Here is a 22,784-nt window from a genome sequence, read left to right as displayed (position 1 = left end):
CACAAACATTTCGATGCATCAATAACAGACAGACAGAGAGCCAAATCATGAGTTAACTTCCATTTGCAATTGCAAGAGAATAAAATACCTAGGAATACAATTTACAAGGGATGTGAAGGACCTCTTCAAGGAGTACTACAAACCACTGCTCAAGGAAATAAGAGAGGACACAAACAAATGGAAAAACATTCCATCCTCATGGATAGAAAGAAGGAATATTGTGACAATGGCCATACTGTCCAAAGTAATTTATACATTCAATACTCTTCCAATCAAACTACCATTGACATTCTTCACAGAATTAGAAAAAAAAGCTACTTTAAATTTCATATGAAACCAAAAAAGAGCTTGTATAGCCAAGACAATCCTAAGCAAAAAGAACAAAGCTAGAGACATCACGCTACCTGACTTCAAACTATAATACAAGGCTATAGTAACCAAAACAGCATGGTACTGGTACCAAAACAGATATATAGACCAATGGAACAGAACAGAGGTCTCAGAAGTAACGCCACACATCTACAACCATGTGGTCTTTGACAAACGTAACAAAAACAGCAATGGGGGAAGGATTCCCTATTTAATAAATGGTGTTGGGAAAACTGACTAGCCATATGCTGAAAACTGAAACTGGACCCCTTCCTTATACCTTATACAAAAATTAACTCAAGATGTATTAAAGACTTAAATGTAAGACCTACAAACCATAAAAACCCTAGACAAAAACTTAGGCAACACCATTCAGGACATAGGCATGGACAAATACTTCATGACTAAAACACCAAAAGCAATGGCAACAAAAACCAAAATTGGCAAATGGGATTTAATTAAACTTAAGAGCTTTTGCACAGCAAAAGAAACTAGCATCAGAGTGAACTGGCAACCTACAGAATGGGAGAAAGTTTTTGCAATCTATCTCTCTGACAAAGGACTAATATCCACAATCTACAAGGAACTCAAATACATTTAAAAGAAAAAAGCAAACAACCCCATCAAAAAGTGGGTGAAGGATATGAACAGACACTTCTTAAAAGAAGACATTTATGTGATCAAGAAACATGAAAAATAGCTCATCATCATTGGTCATTAGAGAAATGCAAATCAAAACCACAATGAGATACCATCTCACACCAATTAGAATGGTGATGACTAAAATGTAAGGAAACAGATGCTGGAGAGCTGGAGAGGATTTGGAGAAATAGGAACGCTTTTATACTGTTGGTGGGAGTGTAAATAAGTTCAATCATTGTGCAAGACAGTGTGGTGATTCTTCAAAGATCTAGAACCAGAAGAACTATTTGACCCAGCAATTCCATTACTGGGTATATACCCAAAGGATTACTAATCATTCTACTATAAAGACACATGCACATATATGTTTATTGCAGCACTATTAACAATAGCAAAGACTTGGAACCAACTCAAATGCCCATCAATGATAGACTGAATAAAGAAATGTGGCAGATATACACCATGGAATATTATGCAGCCATAAAGAATAATGAGTTCATATCCTTTGCAGGGACATGGATGAAGCTGGAAACCATCATTCTCAGCAAACTAACACAGGGACAAAAAAACCAAACACTGCATGTTCTCACTCATACATGGGAGTTGAACAATGAAAACACGTGGACACATGGAGGTGAATATCACACACTGGGGCCTGCTGGGGGCTGAGTGGCTAGGAAAGGGATAGCATTAGGAGAAATACCTAATGTAGATGATGGGTTGATGGGTGTAGCAAACCACCATGGCACGTGTATACCTATGTAACAAACCTGAACGTTCTGCGCATGTATCCCAGAACTTAAAGAAAAAAAAAGTAAAAGGATAGAACAAAGTATACCATGTTAATCCTACTCAAAATAAAGGAGATTTGGTATATTAACAGCAGAGTAGGTTTAACTTTTTAAGATTATTTGTTTCAGAGATGGGATCTCACTCTGTTGCCCAGGTTGGAGTGCCATAGTATGATGATCATAGCTCACTGGAGCCTCAAAATACCGGACTCAAACAGTTCTTCTACCTCAGCCTCCCAAATAGGTAGGAATACAGGTGCACAACACCATGCCTGGATAATATTTTATTTTTTTTAATAAATGGGGTCTCATTATGTTGTCCGGGTTGGTCTCCAACTCCTAGCCTCAAGCAATCCTCCCACTTTGGCCTCCCAACATGTACTCATGTTTCCAGCCAAAAAAGTAAATTTTAAAGCATAAAATATTACCAAGCATTAAAAGGGTCATTTATTTATCCTGTGATCAGGATAATAATAATATAGTTGCCAATTTCTTAGAGAATAACTCTAAATTTGTATGCTCTTAATACAAAGTTTCAAAATATATCAAGAAAAAATCTGATAGAAGACTTGAAATTAACTATCAACTAACATGTCCTAATATATCCTAACATGTAACTAGCTAAATAACAACTGACATATCCTAATAACTTAACTCTAAGAATAGAGCAATACTTTCATTAAGGAAAAACAGAACATATACCAAGATAGAGCGTATGAAGGGCTATCAAATGAGCTTCAATAAATTTTTAAAGATTCTGTTTTCATACTCAATGAAAAATTAGAAATCAATAACAAAACTTTATCCTTAACTTCCTAAATATTTGGGATCTGCCTGATATGGTTCAAAATAACCCATGGGTCAAAGAGGAAATCAGAAAGCAAATTAGAAAGTATTTTGAAATGGAATGAAAATGAAAAGAAAACACATCTAAATTATGGGATGAATCTTAAATAGTTCTTAGGGTAATATTTATGTCACTATATATTAAAAAAGAAGAAATTATTCAAATTGATGACCTCATCTTATATCTTAAACTAAAAAGTGATAAGAGAAAATTAAACCTAAAGTAAGCAGAGGAGAGCAAACAATAAGTCTGAGTGAAAATAAATGAAATAGAAAACAGAAAAAATGATGGAGAAAATAATAAAAGCATATATGCTTCTTTCAAAATATAAAATTGATAAACTCTAGCCCAACTGAAAATTTAAAAAGAGAGGATAAAAGGACACAAATTGCCAATATCAGGAATCAGAGATGTTATATCCTCAAAGATGCAACACATACAAAAAGATAAGGGAATATGATGTACTACCCTATGCCAGTAAGTTGACAACATATGGAATAACAGATGGCCTGAAAGATAAAATAACAAAGCTTACTTATGAGGAAATGGTAGAATAGCCTATGTATATTAAGTAACTTATACTGGATTTGTAGTTTAAATCCTACCAAAAGTAAACTCTGTTCACAAGTGGCATGGTTGTATATGTAGAAAATCTCATGTGATCTTCAAAAAAGTGACTAGAAGAATGAATTAAGCAAGGTTCTGGAATAAAAAAATCAATATGCAAAAATTAATTGTATTTCTATATACTATTAATAGTAATGGCAATCAGAAGTTAAAATTTGAAATAGTATTTACAATAACTTCAGGGAAAATGAATTATTTATGGATATATTTAACTAAAACGAGTAATAATTGTACATAAATTCTAATACTAAAGTGAAAGAAGACCTAAATAAATGAAGAACTATATAATGTTCCTAGATTAATATGTGGTTAATGTGGTTTAGATATCAGTCCTTCTCAAATTAATATATAGATTTAATGAAATCTCAATTAAAATTATTGGGCTTTTCTCTAGAAAATAAGCAAATTCTAAAATTTACATGGAAATGTAAAGGTCATAGTATAGCCAAAGCATCTTCAAAAAAAAATTGGGGGGGTGGAGGGGAACTTACTCTACCTGATTTGTAGACTTATTGTAAAGCTACAGTAAATAATCAGATTGTATAGTATTAGTGGTAAGGTAGACAAGTGGATCAATAGAAGATATTAGAAAGTGAAAAAGTAGATTCACGTATATATAGTTAAAGTATATCAGTTGGGAAGTAGCAGATTTTTCAAAAAGCAGGGGTAGGACAATTGAATATTTATAACCAAAAGAGAAAAAAAATCTGTAATCCATCCTCACACATATAAAAATAGTAATGTAAAATGATTTATAGATCTAAATGTAAATCTTGAAATTATAAAAATTCTAGACGATACCATAGGATGAAATGACTGTGACTCAGTGTTAGGGGCAAAGAGTTAGTAGATACTCCACCAAAAGTATAATTCACAAAAGAAAAACTAAATTCAACCTCATCAAAATTAACAATTGGGCTGGGCGCAGTGGCTCACGCCTGTAATCCCAGCACTTTGAGAGGCTGAGGCAGGTGGATCACTCAAGATCAGGAGTTCGAGACTAGCCTGGCCAACATGGTGAAACACTGTCTCCAATAAAAATACAAAAATTAGTCAGGCATGGTGGCACATGCCTGTAGTCCCAGCTACTCGGAGGCTGAACTGAGGCAGGAGAATTGCTTGAAGCTAGGAGGCCGAGGTTGCAGTGAGCCAAGATCGTGCCACTGCACTCCAGCCTGGGAGACAAAGTGAGACTCCATCAAAGTAATAATAATAATAATAATAACAATTAAAGACATTGTAAGAAGCATTAAAAGACAGCAACAGACAAGAATAATTAAGAATAATTACAAACATACTTACACATAATGAATCTGATAATGTGTATCCAGACTATGTAAAAATTCTCAAAACTCTATAGTAAAAAATTTCAGCCATATAAAGTAATAAGAATCTGTCACATGCCACAATTTGGATGAACCTTGAAAACATGCTAAATGGAAAGAAGCCATACCAGAAATTATCACTATTGCATGAATTCATTTATATGAAATTTTCAGAGTGTACAGATCTAGGGGAACAGAGTAGATTCATGGGTTGCCAGAGATGAGTTGAGGAAAAGATTAGGCATGATTGTTAACAGGTATAGGATTTCTTTATGGATTAATGAAAATATTCTGGAATAAAATAGTCATAATTTTTGTACAACATTGTGTAGATATACTAGAAACCACTGACATATACACTTCAAAATGGTGAATTATATGCCATGTGACTTATATCTCAATGTTAAACATTATAGAATGAAAAAAAAAGTTTATTAATAAGAAAACAAGCAACCCTATTTTTAAAAATAGGCCAAGACTGTGAACAGATCCTTTTTAATAAAGATTTACACATAGTAAATCAGCATAGAAACAGTTTCTGAACATCACAAGTTAAAAAACACAGAAATACTAGTACACACACCAGTAAGGGTGACTAAAATTTTAAGACTGACCTTACCAAGTATGGTAAATGTCAAACAACTGGAACTCTCATTTACTGCAGGTAGGAATGTAAAATCTGACAGTTGCTTTTGAACAAAAGTGTAGTAGTTTCTTAAGAAGTTAAACGTATACCTACCATTTGACTCTGTCATCGCATTTTTAGGTGTTTATCAAATTAAAGCACATATGTTTATACATAGACTTGTACATAAAGGCTGATAGTAACATCATTAACATCATCTTTAATGACTCAAAACTAGAAACAACCAAAATGTCCCAAATGTCCAATTGCCTAAACGTGAATGGATAAACAAATTGCAGTATATCTATAAAATACAGTATTTCTCAGCAGTTAAAAAGGCATGAAATAATGATACACACATTAATATGAGTGAATGTTAAAATAGTTACATGAATGAAAGAAATGAGGCAAACATGATTTCACTTATATAAAATTCAGTCATCCATTGTGAGAGCAGATAAAGGATTGCCAGAGAGGAATCCAGAGAGGTGAGGGCTGGAAGCAAGAGGTTAGAAAAGGGCATGAGGAACGCTTTGAGGATAATGCACATATTCATTACCTTCATTGCGGTGGTGGTTTTACTGGTGTACAAATAGATTATGTTTTACCAATTGTACTTTGAAATATTAGTCATTTATAATACGTCAATTATGCCTCCATAAACTGCACAAATACATTAATTTTTTAAAACTGAATCAAATAAACTGATTTAGTCTCTGGAGATATAACAGATAATTCATGTCAGAGTTCATGACATTTTAACCACATACTATGTGTAAACCAACATTATCAGGATGCCAATTCTAAGATGTTCATTTTGGAAGTGAGGCTGCAGCAAAGTAAAGCAATGTGCAGAAATATATGCAAGATAACTCATCTTGAGTTAGAGAGAAAGAATGGATCCCTAGTGATTTTGGTTCAATTATTGCCAAGCTTAACTTTGTTTCCTGAGATCTCTTTTTTCACTTGAGTTTCTATGGGTTCTTTTCATCTTTAAAAACCAAACTTCCATCATTTGAACAGTCTTTTTATTCATTTATTTATTTTGATTTTTTTTGTAGGCACAGGTCCTTGCTATGTTGCCCAGGCTGGTCTCAAACTCCTGGTCTCAAGTGATCCTCTCACCTCTGCCTCCCAACATGTTGGGATTACAGGTGTGAGCCACCACAATTGACCTTTCCTTTCAAGCCTGGAGCAAAAACAAACAAACAAACAAAAGGCTTTGCTGGTGTTTCTATGAATTAATAAGTAGGTAACTAAATTGGCAAATAACCTAGACTGCTTTGACCAAGATTTTATTGACCAGTACCTTAGCTTGAGGTCCTTTTAGAAAGAGACACGGAAGTAAGAATTCAGGTAAAAATAATTTATTTAGGAGGTGATCCTACACTTTTACTGATACACAGACACTCTACGCTAATAATAACAAAGGTGATATACTCAGGGCACAGATGTCATCTGCTATGCCCAAGTAAGGGAAACCAGGCAAAACATCACTGCTTACAGAATTTTCTTTAAGAAGAGTTATTTCCAGCTGGCAATGCTGTATTTTATACCTTCCCTTGTTTTCTTCCCTTATCTAACCTGGCTCCCTGTTGCCAATAAGAACCAAAGTATGTATTGGCCTGAGGCACAGCACGCACAGCATTAGCTAACCCTCACCTACTTCACCAGTGTCGTCTCCTACATGATCCTGCCATAGATAACTCATTGAACTACTTGCAGTTCTGCAAATACACCGTAGTTTTGCATAACAGTATGAATTTAAACATGCAAACCAGCAACCAGAAATAGCTTTCCTCTGTGGTGACTGTTTATTTAATGTTTCAATATGCAACATAAATACACCAACTTTTACCTGAATACTCCGAGCGTCTGTCTCCTCCGTGTCTCTGTGCATATTTCTGAGACAGCATTTACATTGCATTATATTGACGATTTCATTGCTGTATTCCAGTAGATCAGAAACTCCCTAGTGGCAGAGATTATTGCATTCATCTTAGCTCCAGTTGTTGGCACAATATTGTGCAGATTGAAAATGCCCAATAACTTTTATTGAATTGTGATTTTCATCATTTAAAAGAGCATTAATAAATTAGCTAAATAAGTGACTGTGCACTTAAAGAGTAGTATATTATGCAGCTTTTAAAAAGAATCGACTAATGGTACATATACAGTTATGCAAAGGTAACCAAAATATATAACAAAAGTTTAAACATAATGTTAAGTGAAACTAACAAGTTACAGAATACTATACATAGTGTGATCCAATTTTTGTAACATTTTGGTAAAATACAAACATATCTATATAGAGTATTCATAACTAAATACATATATTCTATGGAGAGTCTGGATAAATCATATAGTCATACATGACTTGACAACAGGGATATAGTCTGAGAAATGAGTCATTAGGATATTTTTTTCTTTGTGCAAACATCAGGCAGTGTATTTACACAAAGCTAGATAATGTAGCCTACCACACAGCTAGGCTATCTAGTATAACCCACTGTTCCTAGGGTATAAACCTGTACAGAATACTACTGTACTGAATATGGCAGGCAATTATAACACAATGGTAAGTATCTGTGTATCTACACATATCTAATCATAGAAAAGATACAGTAAAAATACCAGATAAAAGATTTAAAATGATATGCCTGTATAGCATGCTTACCATGAATGGAGCTTGCAGGACTGAAAGGTGCCCTGGGTGAGCCTATGATTGAGAGGTGAGAGAATGTAAAAGCCTAGGACATTACATTACTGCAAACCTCATCAGCACTGTACACATAGGATACACTAAGTTTACAAAAAAGTTTTTCTTTCTTCAGTAATAAATTAATATTGACTTATTATAACATTTTGCTTTATAGAGCTTTTAAATTTAAAAACTTTTTGATTTTTCTGTAATAACACATAGCTTAAAACACAAACATATTGTACAGCTAGCTATATAAAATATTTTTCTTTATATTCTTATTCTATAAGTTTTTTCCTATTTTTACATTTTTTAATTCTAATTTTGCTTTTTAAACGATTTTGTTAAGAACTAAGACATAAACACAAAAGTTATACTAAACCTACAAGGTCTCAGGAGCATTAATATCACTGTCTTCCACCTCCACATCTTGTCCTGAAGGTCTTCAGAGGCAATAACACAAGTGGAACTGTTATCTTCTGTGATAACAAGACCTCCTAAAAGGACCTACCTGAGGATGTTTTACAGTTAACATTTTTATAAGTAGTCATACACTCTAAAATAATAACAGATAGTATAGTAAATATGTAAACCAGTATCATAGTGATTTGTTATCATTATCAAGTATAATGTAATGTACATAATTGCATGTGTCATGCTTATAAACTATCTGTACAGTAGGTTTGTTTACACTAGCATCACCACAAATATGTAAATAATGCATTGCACTACAATATTATGATGATCACAACTTCACTAGATGATAGAAATTTTTCAGCTCCATTTTAATCTTATGAGATCACCGTAGTATATGCAGTCCTTCTTTGACGAAATTGTTGTCGTGTGGTACATGACCATATACAAAACTATTAACAATGGTAATGCCTGGAAGCTAGAATTATGAAGCATGTACATTATGTATACAACTCTATGTTGTTTTAATTTTTATAATAATAAGGTAATTAATTTTATAGGATAAAAATAACAATGATAAATACAGAATTAGGTTTTATCATAAAAAAACCTAATTTAGAAATAGTAATGTGAGAATCCAATTAATTCCATTTAAGTCAGCCAAGAAGCTTGAGTTCCATTTAACAGAGTATCCTTGTAGATTAAAAAAGAAAGGTGGTGGGGAAAAGCATAATGAGACGCTATGAAGGAAATTGAGTTTTTTGTATATTTTAAGCTGAGATAGAGAAGACTTGGTAAGGAACATAACCTGTCTTCAAATTCTTGAAGACTGTTATATGGAAGAGGTCATAAATATGTTCTGTTTTGCCCTTGGGGTTTTACCAAGGTCTATGTGTGAAACTTGTAGAGAGAGATTTAGTTTTAGTATAAAAAGAGACCTTTTGCATGGTCATCATTCTACAAAGATAGAAAGAACAAGCTCCATCGTTTCCTCATTTTCACAATACCTGAAGTTATCCAAATACAATCTGGAAAAACACATGTCAGAGAAATTGAGCAGTAACTCCCGGTTTGGTTAGAAGGGTTAAATGCCCTATCTAGGCTCCCTTCCAGCCATGAGGTTATGATATTGTGAGATCAGAAGTTTCCAAAAGAGCTTTGTAATTTTGAGGACATGGAAAGCATTTCTATAAAAAAGTGACTGTTTTATTAAATTTGGTTCACATTACACAGTTAAAAGCAAAATGAAAAGAAGTCTGGAGACATAGTTCTCTTCCAAACTTTCTAATAAATTCATTCATTCATAAATTCAAAATTTATTGAGTGCCTGCTATGTGTCAGGAACTTCATGAGAAAAAAATAAAAGAAAAAAAAAGGCATAGTCCAAGTAGTTTGTATTTGAATGGATGAAGAAAATTCTTAAGCAAACAATTACAATGCAATAGTTGAATCAATAGAGGAACGTAACACTGTTCAGTAGCAACAGAAAGAAGAGGAAGAACCTTGTCAAAGAATGCCAAGAGATGTATGGGTAGGGGGACACACAGAAGCATGCAAATGTGTGAAAAAGGATGTAGATCTGCAAAAATGTAGGTGGTTTACTATTACTACAGCTTAGAACATCTATATTTTAAGAATATCAGGCTAAAAAGTCAAAGCCATGTTAAAGAGTATTTTGAATACCATTCTAAAAAAATGCAGAGTTTTCTTTAAAGGTAATTGGAAGCCACAGGAAAGACTTTAATAATTAAAAAGAAAAGAACACCAAGTATGCACTTTATAAAATTTGCACCTGTCAGTTCCATGAAGGAAAAGATGGTGAAAATTTAGATAAGAAAAGGAAAGCCAGTTAAGAAAATTTAATTGGCATTTCAAAATGTGGCTAAAGAAATGGAGAGAGAAGCAAAAGAAAGGAGGGCCAATAAGAAGGTAGAATAATCAGGATTTAGTGATTAACTGAATGTGGATATTGAAGGAAAAAGTAAAATTCACTAGGCCTACAGTGAGTCTGGTTTTTGAAACTGAGTAGATTATCCGAGAGAAGGAACGCAGAAAGAGGAACTCTTTCTGGGAAAAATAAAAAAATAAATACCAAACAATAGACAATAGCATCAACACAAAATCTTCTCCTGTTTGATGTTATTAAGAGGACTCAATAAAAATGTCCTGGACACCCTGAAAGAGATGGACTGGAGCTGAATTACAAGATCTGAGCTAGAGACACATAATTGGAAGTCCTTATGACATAGATATTTGAAAAAGCTTATTGATATGGATAATATTCCTGGAAAGGGGAGCAAAACCATAAGAGAAAGGAAAACTGACATCTTCACACATCACATCTTTAAGATAAAACAGCAAAGGTAAGACATTAATTAACTGGTTAGATATCATGAGTGATCCTCTGACTTGAAAGCAACCTACAATACTAGAGAAATTTTTTAAAGCATTTTTTTGTTTGTTTTTTTTTTTTGTTTTTTTTTTTTTTTACTTTAAGTTCTGGGTTACATGTGCAGAACGTGCAGGTTTGTTACATAGGTATATGTGTGCCATGGTGGTTTGCTTCACCTATCAACCTGTCATCTAGGTTTTAAGCCCCACATGCATTAGGTATTTGTCCTAATGGTTTCCCTCACCTTGCGCCCCATCCCCCAATAGGCCCTGGTGTGTGATGTTACCTTCCCTGTGTCCATGTGTTTTCCTTGTTCAGCTCTCACTTATGAGTGAGAACGTGTGATGTTGGTTTTCTGTTCCTGTGTTAGTTTGCTGAGGATGATGGTTTCCAGCTTCGTCCATGTCCCTGAAAAGGATATGAACTCATTCCTTTTTATGCTGCATAGTATTCCATGGTGTATATGTGCCATTTAATCTCATTTGCAATAGCTACAGATGAAATAAAATACCTAGGAATAAACCTAACACAAGCAAAGAAATATATCTACAATAACAACTGTAAAACATTAATTCGGGAAACTGAAGAGGACACACAAAAACTGGAAAGATACTCCATGTGAATTGGAAGACTCAATATTGTTAAAATGTCCATACTACTAGAGACAATCCATAGATTCAATTCAATCCCTATCAAAATACCAACGACATTCTTCACAGACACAGAGTAAACAATCTTAAATTTTATATGGAGCCACAAAGGACTCAGAATAACCAAAGCTGGAAAAAGAACAAAACTAGAGGAATCATATTACCTGGTTTCAAATTATACTACAGAGCTATCTATTATAACTAAAGCAGCTTGTTACTGGCATAAAATACACACATAGACCAATGAAATAGAACAGAGATCCGAGAAACAAATCCGTACATCTACAGTGAACTCATTTCTGACAAAGTTGCCAGGAACATATACTGGAGAAAGAATAGTCTTTTCAATAAATGGTGCTGGGAAAATGGGACATCCACATTTAAAAAAATGAAGCTAGACCCCTATTTCTTACCATATACAAAAGTCCAATCAAAAATGGATTAAAGACTTAAATCTAAGACCTCAAACTATGAAATTATTACAAGAAAACAATGGGGAAAATATTCAAGACATTGTCTGGGCAAAAATTTATTGAGCAATATCCACAAGCATGGGCAGCCAAAGAAAAACATGAATAAGTGGGATCGCATTGAGTTAAAAAAGCTTCTGCATAGCAAAGGAAACAAGTAACAAAGTGAAGAAGCCCATTCTAATTCCCCCACCAAAAACTCCACCTCTCTTACCCTAACTGGCTCTAAGAATGCTGTCAATTAGGTCTTTATCTTCCAGAGAAATCTGGAAATATGACAGCCTCAAATTAAATACCTAAGATTCTGATATCAGAAGTTTGCCAAATAAAAGCTCCAGCCACATCATCCTACAATGAAGCTTATAGTCAACAGGCCTCAGAGGATTCCACTACTCTTGATCATGTGCAGGCAACCAAACATGAGCACATATCTAGGAAAAATCTCTAACAAGAGGTATAGAGATGAAAGAAAACGTATAAGAACAAGCGCTTTACAGGCTATAGGGAGGATACATGGAAATAAAACTCTTTAATACAACAGTTAGTATCCTTAAAGAAAAAAGAAAGATGGCAAACCAGAAAGTAAGAATACAGTGCTCTAAAAAGGAATCCTTAAGGGAATAAAAAGATCTCAGTAATTAAAAATATAATAGCAGTAATGAAAAACTTTGGAGAAGTGCTAAAAGATAGGGTCAAGAAAACGTTCCAGAAAGTAAAGCAAAAAATAATAAGTGTAAAAAGTATTAGAAAATGAATGCTGGAGATAAAACTTACAGATAGAAGTTCTAAAAAGAGAGAACAGAGAAAATTGAGAGAAAGTAATCATTAAAATAATTTCAGAATAGTGCCCACAACTGAAGGTTATGAGTTTCCACATTAAAAGGATACTTTAGTAACTGAATTTTAATTATTATTATAGGAAGTCAGTAAATGATACCTAAAACTGACCAATAATAAAAATATATTATAGTCCTATTATTTAGAAATGCTGAGACAAATGCCAAAATAATCAGATAAAAGATCAAAAAGAAATATTTCTCAGGATGAAGAAATAACAAAAGAGAGGTTCTAAGAACTGCTGTTTTTCATAGTTTGTAGAATCATTTGATTTTTAATTCACATTTATTAATTAGATTAAAATAAAAATTAAAAATTAAAAATAATCCTGAATAAATAGATTTAATGGTAGATTCAACCAACATGGATGAATTAAAAAACTAATTACCTAGAAGATACATCTGAGGAAATTAATCAGAATGTAGCATAGAGGGATAAGGAGATAGAAAATATGAGAAGGAGGCTAAGAGACTGGGAGAACATGTCGGGAGGCCTAGTATGTAATTAATTGGAGTCCCAGAAGGAGAGAGAGAGATAATAAAGGGGAGACAATACTTAAAGGAATAATGACTGAGTTTTCACAAACTAATGGAAGACTTCAATGCCTACCCTTAGAAATTCCAAAAGAAAGGTCAAAGATAAACCAGGAGGTGAGGATGTCATGGAATCTAAAGGAGTACAAATTTTGTGATAAGAGCTGGATCCACAGTTCTGGTTATTTTTCTATCCTGTCATCAATTGTTGGCTAAAATATGTAAACCTACTTGGTTACACATTTAAAGAATGTATTTGCCATCCACAAAATATTTCAATTTGGGCAAATCAGATACACATGTGTAGACACATATCATGTAAACTATTTAGGAGGGCTCTTTACTAGTAAACTCAACCAAAGTGATCAAATTAATTTGTGAGTATAGATTTAGCCTCATAACTAAAGAGAAAATTATTTTCCCTTAGACAGTCTCCCTAGGAAATGTGGCCTGAGACACAAAGGTAAAGTAGCTCGCAACATGTAGTGTTGTCTCTATAACGCCACAAACAACTGAAGACAGAACGCAAGCATCAGGGAATCAGTTCTCTGTTTTGCTTACATGATAAAACTCAGCCTAACTGATTCAAAATACTAAATTAGTTATTTTGGCATTATGTAGATAAAACCTTGGTTATCTAATTAGGAAGTTCATTTCCTGTTCCTTTTCCTTAGCAATCTGGTTTCCATCTGTTTATTATCTGATCATTATTAGTTTCTACTTGGATGACCAGGTATAATTTAGGCAGTATAAGTATCATTTCAAAATGGTTAACCCTGCATCATACTATAATAAAATTCTTTTGCTTTTAAAATTTTATATGATTTTAAAAGTTAGTGAGCATGTCAATTGGGGGTTTCATAAAAGGCAAAGCCAACAAAAAAATATTTTTTAATGGATTTATTTGTTAATTTAAGACATTTCTCTAGTGGCAGTCACATGTGAATAAAACATTGCCTTAATTGACAGTAAAAAATTTCTAGCCTTAATTGACAGTAAAAAATTTCTTCTAGAATCTAGTGCAAACTGTGGAGAAATGCAAAACATGCGAATATCTGCACTGATGTGTTTATGGACAGGTAGAAGTAAAGACAGAAAGTGGCAATAAGACCAGTGAGCAAGTGACAAGACTTTCTTGGAAAGAGCTTGGTAATTAAACACATTAACACTGTTTCTTGGCAGTATGTTAGTTTACCTAAAGCTAACTTAGAGGACATTTTACAGATTACAAGAGCTCATATGAAACTTTTATTTAACAACTTTCGGATCATCACATCCAGGTTATAAAATAATAGCATCTTCACTTACAAGAGAGTATCATGATCAACTTTGTCTTGTAAATGTTCTTCCTGGCTGGCTTACGTATTGACTTAGGTAATGCAAATATTTCCTGTGATATTTTTAGCATTAAAACGGTCCTTTCATAGCTAATTTTTAAACATTTATTAAGGAAGTAAGCAAATGATACCTAAAATTGACCAATAGTAAAAACGTATTCTAGTTCCATTATTTAGAAATGCAGAAACAAATGCCCAAATAGTTAGATAAAAAATAATTACATATTATTTATTTTGGGTTTTGCCTTTCTTTTTAGTTGCTAATAGAAACACAATTTCCTTCTGCGCTCTCTTTGCTTCTTATTCTTCAAATAAACATTTTATGTGTAAATGGAAGAAGAACATTACTTTTTCTTTTCTTTTGCCTCGGCTAGGTTCTTCCATGACACAGAATTGTTGAATAAATTGCTCTAAAGTTAAAAGTAAGAAACACAGCACTCTCACTAGGGAAAGCTGTGTTGTATACCCTGAGGAAATGACAATAGGCAGTTAAAACAAATATTGATAATGAATTTTGCTATTTATCTTTGTTTTGTTTTGGTCCAAGTCAATGAAGACAAAGAGTCAAGATGGTGAGCAGTGGGTCTTGACTGATTCTATTGAAAATCTAATTAAAAGATTCTTCTCATCTAAGATTATATTGGAATTCTAAACACAAAAGATGTTGTCACTAGTTAGAACAAACATAATTTAAAACACTCCTAAGAAAAGAAGTGGTGTTTAATTGCTTGTCAATAGGCTATTGTTTAATGTTATTCACCTCAGATCAAACTTGCTCAAAGACAAATGTTCATGCTTTTATTAGCTGTACTCTGTGACATGACATTCAAATAAACTAAGGACTAATAAATCAAAGTGTAAGAATTAGAACCACAATATTTATTCTTTCTGGGCATCCATGATATACAAATGATTGTTTTGTGTTAAAATTCTCAATAAATAAAATAATATTGCTTGAAGGCATGAAATTATATTAAGTTTGCTATTACTCTGAACACACCACCATTTTTTAGTACTCTTTTTGTATGTGGAAAATTGGAAACCTTCTTTACTTCATAATTTCCAGTGTTTATACATATGCCTGTCAAACAAACCCTCCCTTTTAAACAGAAATTATTCTTCATTTAATTTTGCATTCTCATTCAAAACCAAGGGTTAACACAAAGCAATTGCTTCCTAATGTATAGAGACCAGGTGAGTGCGTGAATGAATGAATATGGATAGGTGGAAATCTTGGAGGTTTGCCTCTCAGTGTCAGAAAGTCAGATTAGGCAGAGCAGCATCTTTCCTTGGCCTCTAATATAGTATCCCACTATAATTCTTATTTTTCCCTTTCATGTTGATGCTCCTTCACCTCCTAATTTCTTCAGGCAAAGAAGAATTTATGAAGCACCTTTGCACTGCAAATCAATTTAGGTATATGCTAATTGTACTCATGGTTTGTTCATTCAATAAGTTTCCTGTTCAGTATGGAAGATAAGAAAATACTAACAAGAATAAATTAAAAAGTTATATCCTAAGAGTGAAGCAAATGAAGTTCTATGGCAACCTCCGTTCTTCTAATGACACCATTAATTTACCACATTTCCTTCACCCTAAAACAGTATTGATTTTCAAGGCATATCATCAAATTGAGAATAGCATTTTGAGGAAAGACAATATATTAAAATGCACATACTTAAAAACTACTTAACAGTAACATTCATTTATCCATAAAATTGCATGTCACTTTATTCATCAGTATCAACATCTAAGCCATGACACAGTCCAAGTCTAAAAATTCTTCTGATAAATTTTGTCCAGCAGTGGGTAAGCATATCATCATAGTGATCAACAGTGCTCACAATCCTAATTTCTTAACATTTTTAGGAGCAACAGTGTAATTTAGAAACCAATCAGGTAATACTAGAGTTTTTTTTTCTCCATTTACTATTTTGTTAAATTCTAGTTAACTTGTTTTTGTTTATGGTTGTTAATTAAATGAGTGATAGTTCCCCAGGACTCAAAAACTGGTCACAGTTTTTATCTGGTTTTGAAAAATCTGTAGTGAATTCCAAAAACTTTGTCAATACTACGACCTTCATTATGCTAGATGGCAAAAAACAGGCGATCACCTAGGTTCACAGTAACTTCTAGTTCTAATGCTTCTTAAGGGGGTTATCTTTTTGTGGACATTTTAAATGACAAATGCAGATCCAAATATAAAATTCAACCATTGCTGATGGTATTAAGGCAAATAACCCTTCTCAAATAGCAGACTGATGAAACAGAAGTCAGATGAAGATACCTTTAATTCTTGACCATGTTATCATAAGCTTAGAAATGACAAGTATAATTTATTTCAAGCATAGAAGATTTTTTTGACATCAATGATGTTTACCAATTTCAGAAACATTAAAAGTAAGTTGAATTTCTTAGAATTGAATTTCATAGAATATTTCTGTTTGAATGTGACCCGTAACTTCTGATAATTTAATAAAACCACATTCTCTATTTTTATTTGTGCCTAACATGCTGGACATGTTACACTTTATTAATGTACTCAGGATGTTGCTATATCCTGGCCAGTAGTGTTGCACCTCTAATTTCTACTGTTACTACATGTATACATCCCCTAGGTAAATCACTAAAAATATAATAGACCTCTTAGGGCAATGAGGGAGGCTTAATCTGAGTTGCTTTTTATCCATATAAATCAGAAATGTACAAAAACATGTAGAAATATAAAGTACCCAATCAATTAAACTTTGTGTCACTGATATCAACTTTCCAGTCTACCTTAAGGTTTAAGTATAAAAGAAGGAAATAAAAGATAAATCAAACAGGTATGTAGGGGCTGGGGATGTCACTGAAAAACAAACAAATCAACAAAAAACTGTATTACAAGGGAAATTCAGTCCCAGAGGAAGATGATAAATCTAAATTCACATTTGTTATTTGCAGGTAACAAAATAATATCCAAGGAAAAGTTTACATTGGTTATTTGGAAATGGTATAAGTTCTGCAATTAAAGAAGTGAACTGTTGGTAACTGTTTGGAATACAGCCAGTAATTGAAGCCACAAAGAATTAACTGCTATTAAGAAATAATGATAAAAATAAATTAGAACTTGTGTTCAAACTTAATGAATATTTTAATGCAACCATTGACTTCTATAACATCCATATGTTCCTTGAATGTGGCTAATATGATGAGGTCCACTCAATCCTATATTGGGAAACTTAGACCACACTAGAGTGAGTTTCTAATACCCTGGCATTGCTCTGAACTGCCAGTTCCTAACCTACCTAAATCCTACAATTTTTTTCCTCATCTCTACAGATTCTTACCACAGGGTTTCCCCCCCAACCCCATTTATGGCCTTGCTTCTGCCTTCAGACTGTAGGATGGATTCACTCCTTTGTTCTTACTTTCCATGACATCTGTACATCATTATTTTGTCTATAGCTGTACAGTCTTCTGCAGCCCTAGGTGAAGATCTGCACATCAGGAACAACGTTCAGGATTCTCTGTCTCATTGCAGCCCTCCCTGAGTGTTGTCCTCTTCTGTTTTAGAATGGATCCCTCTAATGAGACCCACGTCTATTTACTTAATAGGAGACCATTAGTTTCTACAAAGAATAAAAAAGGATTGAGCATTAAAAATAAAGAGTATGTTTCTTGAGGGGAGCTCTAAAAACAAAAGAGCAAATTTAAATATAATAGGAAAATCCATAGGATAAAAACAACGTGTTCTTAAAATTTTATGTTTGCTCAATAGTTTCTAAAGTACATTTCATCAGTAAAGACTAACTTCTCCAAATTCTAAAAGCACAAAAAGTGCCAGACTATGAAAGATCTATTCAATTAACTCACATGTACACCATCTGCCACCATCATATTTACAAAATGCATAAACTCCACAAAACAATTTTTAACAATTTGTAACAAAATTGCAAATCATGCATTTAAAAAATAAAATTTATATTTAAGTGTTTATGTATACATATCAACATATATTAATATGACTATGTATATATTAAGCTAGTATGCACAAATAAGTAAAACAACTACATGTTAACAAATATAAAAAGTATTTTCTTACAGAGCAAATCTTATGCAAATTTAGCAATAATTTAACTGTTAAAATTTCAAATTCTTAGAACAAAACAGGTTTCTTTTTTGCTAAAAACATTTTTTTGAAACTTCCAGCATAAGTAATAATGAACCCCAGCAGCTTTCAAACAATACTTTTGTTTGAGTCCTGGGCTTCCAAGTTGAAAATGGCAAAATAAATCTCCAGTAGAGAAAATTATCTTCCTTTTTTGAAACCTTTATATTACAAATGCTACTTGCACAATATTAAAGTTTATAATCACAGATTTTTAATTTCATTAAAAATGATATTTGTAAAAAATGCAAATGTGTGCTAAGAAAAGTTAATCTGGATCATATTTTGGACAAGATGAACAAAAATGAGGTTGAATATTTTGCTCTGATCTCAAATCCATCCCACAGGAAGTAAAATGAATTTGAAATGAAATCAGGCGGTTTTCACAGGCTCAGAGAAACTGAATTCTGCAGCTAGTATTACCTACCACTAGTGGCCAAGAGTCCAGATGGATCCTAAAGTTAAACATGGCTTATTCTGAGCTATTAGTGCCAGCCACCAGACAACTGAATATTCTGAGAGATAATCAGCCATTTGTTGAGAACCTCAGGCATACACCTGTGGCTTCAGGAGCTAAAAAGGAAATACATATTTCCAAATATCATCTCATAATTATTTAGCAGCAGGCCTGGAATCACTTGATTACCTCTTAATTGAGTAAAATGTTCTTACCAAAATGACCATAGGTCAAAATGGGAAAGCATCCACCATCCTTCTTTTCTCAGATTTGTTTCCCATCATATACCTGGAAAATCCAAAAATAGAATGTGGAATTTTGCTGCATTTTAAACCAATAGGTCAATAACTGGTTATTATAGGTTGGAAGGTTGGAAAATGGGGATATATATATATATATAATATATATATGTGTGTGTATATATCTCTCTCTGTATATATATATTCACTTGAATGGTCTTGAATTCAAGTCTCATAGGAAAGAGGCCCACCGTGAAGTAGAAATGGAAGTGAAATTTCATTCATTTGAACAGATCAAAAGGATTATAAAGATATGTACTGGAAATAGATCTACAGGAGTTGTTGAGATTTTAGCAGGCTAAGAATGAAATGGCATGTTTATCCGAGGGAATGACAGTGGTAAAGAGGCTTATGTTTAGGAAATAGCCATCGAGATGCAGGAGGGTAACAATAGCTCTCCTCAATGCTTGAAAATTGGGTGCCAGGCACAGCCAATAATATACACAAGTAGATCTAATGACTGGTCTAATATTCCAATAAGGTTATGGGAGTAGCAGTATTAAATTATCACCATTTAATTGATGAAGACATTAAGGTACAAAGTGTTCGTATAACTTACCTTCAAGAACACAGTTAACAAGTATGAGAGTTAGGATTATGAACTGAGGTGGAATGAGTGTCAAGCCAATATTCCTAATCAGTATGACATACTATATATTGAGGAAATAGGAGAATGTGAACTGGTTAAGTAGATTAAGGGCTATGTCGTGGGGACCCTGCCTGCCTCCTAGACTAAATAATATGTTTAGGCATGTCTCCTATTGTGTGAGTTTATGTGATATGAATTAGAGAGAACATGATTGAATAATTAAGGGGAAAGATTGTCACTACTCCAGCAGCTGTTGGAAACAATGTTATTGTGATTGGGAAGAAGCACCTTGCTCAGTGGAAAAATGCTATTGAGTAAACAGAGTAGGAACCCACACCTGCTTGGTTTGCAATAAATGGATGCTCAGCTGGTGTTCTTTCTTCTATTTCCTGCTGGAAGTTGTAAACAACACTAGAATTCATTTTGACTATAGAAAGTTTATTGATTCTTGTCTGATCTTACATGCTCTTCAGTATCTCCCCAGGGACATTTTGGTTTATTTTTATTGGTTTTGTTTATTATTTGTCGCTTTCATATAATATTGCCATACCTAGTTTGAATAATAATTTCATCTAAGAAATTTTTGAATATAATTCAGTTATTGTGGTCTGGTATTATTTACTCCTTTCCTTATCCTTTCTTAACATATACATATTGAAACAATTGGTTTTATAATGCAATTTTTGAAAATGTGAATTTTCAAATGTGTAATATTGCTGTCATTAATAGCAAAAAAAAAAAGATTTAACTTAAAACTCAGTATGCAATGGGGAAGCATTAATGGTTTCTGAGAAGATAAATGTTATACAAAGAACTATGAATTAGATAGATGGATACTGGGTATATGGTTTGCAGTAAGGGAGAGAGAAAGAACAGGAGAAAATAAAGATGAGTCAAAGATGACTGCATTTCAAACCCATGTATCTGAGAGAATAGTAGTAACATTAATAACCTCAGCTATAAAGACATAAGGACAAATGTAATAAAACAACAGTCTCAAGTGACCATGTTTTGGAAATACACATTTTATAGGCATAATTCTCCTGTCATGAAATTTAGTTATCTGTAACAAATATAAATGTCACATTAAAACCATTTGTTTCCCCAAAGGCACACACCCGTGCCTAAGATGTTACTTATAAGAAACAATTAAAATCAATCTGTTAATAATTTATACTTTTCCACATACACCCCAATTCCTCTGTGTTTTTGAAAAGGCTGCACCTAATATATGAATAGACAACGTGCAATGCCTATTATAAAGTGCTTCATGGTTAAACTAACATACTGCTTGCTGAGTTACCATGGAATTTAAGTCTTAGTAATAGAGCATAAAAGCACTACTAAAATGGAACTTAAAACCCATATACTTATTAGGAGTCTCTTTATTTCTTCTACCGTTAGTAGTCTCCACAAATATATTTTCAATAATCAAAATTATAATTCATTCAACAGCTGGAGGTCAGATATCAATTCTAAATCATTTTCTCACAAGCTCGTGCCTTTGAAAATTAAAATTAATTAGCCAGTTACAATAGCAACAAATCAAAGTTAAATTCTTACATTATCACAAGGGGACCTTTGTCATAAGATCTAATTATGGATCTATTTTCTGACGCAAAGAAGCATACCTAGTTGTGTATAAATGTGCTTTTGATAGTTTTTCAGTGGAATTGACAAATTATGGATTAGCCTCACCTCACCCTCCTCAGATCAGCAAATATTTGGAAATCCTCCAAATGCATTACTCGATTGGAACACGTCTGTTTAGTCTGACATTATCTCTTGACAAATGCCTTCATTCTCTTCTGAATCAGCATGATATACACAACTTCAGTTTGCCTCTGTAGCAGACATTTCCAGTGAGGCGAAAACAGATTGCAGCATGAATACATTGTCTAAATTTATTTTGACTTCTTCACTTAAATTCTTAAATCTTAACAAAATATTACATTTGCTAAGGTTTATTTTATCATTTTCCAAGGCAGGAGTAAATTGAATTCTTCTTATATACCTCAACCAAAAGGGTAAAAATGGAAAGTATTTAATAAAATTTTAATAAGTAATCTGAAGAGATAAATGTGTGGGCAGTTTTTCAATATGAACACAAATATTTCATTGAACAATTGACAATTCAACAACCACACTTATTAATTTTTTTTCACAGTTCTTTCTGCTATATCCAAATTGTTATTTGTGTTGGGAAAGTAGATCCAAATGTTTAAACATATTCCTTCCCTCTTTTCTGTGAATACACCTACCATAAAAATGATATTTTGTTCTATGGTTTCACATAAGTTTATATAAGACATCTAAAGGAATATAGCGATATCGCATACCTCACAATTAAGGTGGCTCTGTTTCCAAAGATGAAAAAGCTGGTGGGAGGTATAGGGAAAGGCGTAATGCACTTGGAAATACCATACCAAAAGATAACTTAAGGATGACCTTTATTAGAAAATATGACTCTGCCATGATAAGAAGTTGGAGTGACCCTGAGGTATCTATCCATGGTAGAGAAACAGAGCTAATCTGATAAAGCTAATCTGACTTTTGAGGCAAAGTCACCCTGGAGCATTTGTTGCCTGTGTGACAAAGCTGACTAGTCTGGTCCTCTGGGCCACCATTAAGCCTACTCTTGAAAGCAACACCTGATAAATGCACTCCCCTACCTGTTATGCCTCTTTCCCTTAAACAAAACTTTACCCTATAAAACAATGATTTTGTTT

The 22,784-nt window shown here is 33.2% G+C and overlaps 1 long non-coding RNA gene across 1 annotated transcript; it reads right to left on the bottom strand.

Annotated features, from left to right (window-relative positions):
* Nucleotides 1-7,118: 7,118 nt before the first annotated feature.
* LOC126948220 (uncharacterized) lies at nucleotides 7,119-21,917 on the bottom strand. The gene is made up of 4 exons (XR_007723369.1): nucleotides 21,754-21,917; nucleotides 19,383-19,455; nucleotides 7,904-7,945; nucleotides 7,119-7,198 (listed from the first exon to the last, which is right to left on the bottom strand). It is a non-coding gene; the product is annotated as an uncharacterized LOC126948220 (long non-coding RNA).
* Between the last annotated feature and the right edge of the window lie 867 nt (nucleotides 21,918-22,784).

This window comes from Macaca thibetana, chromosome 2 (genome assembly GCF_024542745.1).
Source record: "Macaca thibetana thibetana isolate TM-01 chromosome 2, ASM2454274v1, whole genome shotgun sequence".
Taxonomy (NCBI): Eukaryota; Metazoa; Chordata; class Mammalia; order Primates; family Cercopithecidae; genus Macaca; species Macaca thibetana.
This window is presented reverse-complemented; position numbering and strand designations above follow the sequence as displayed.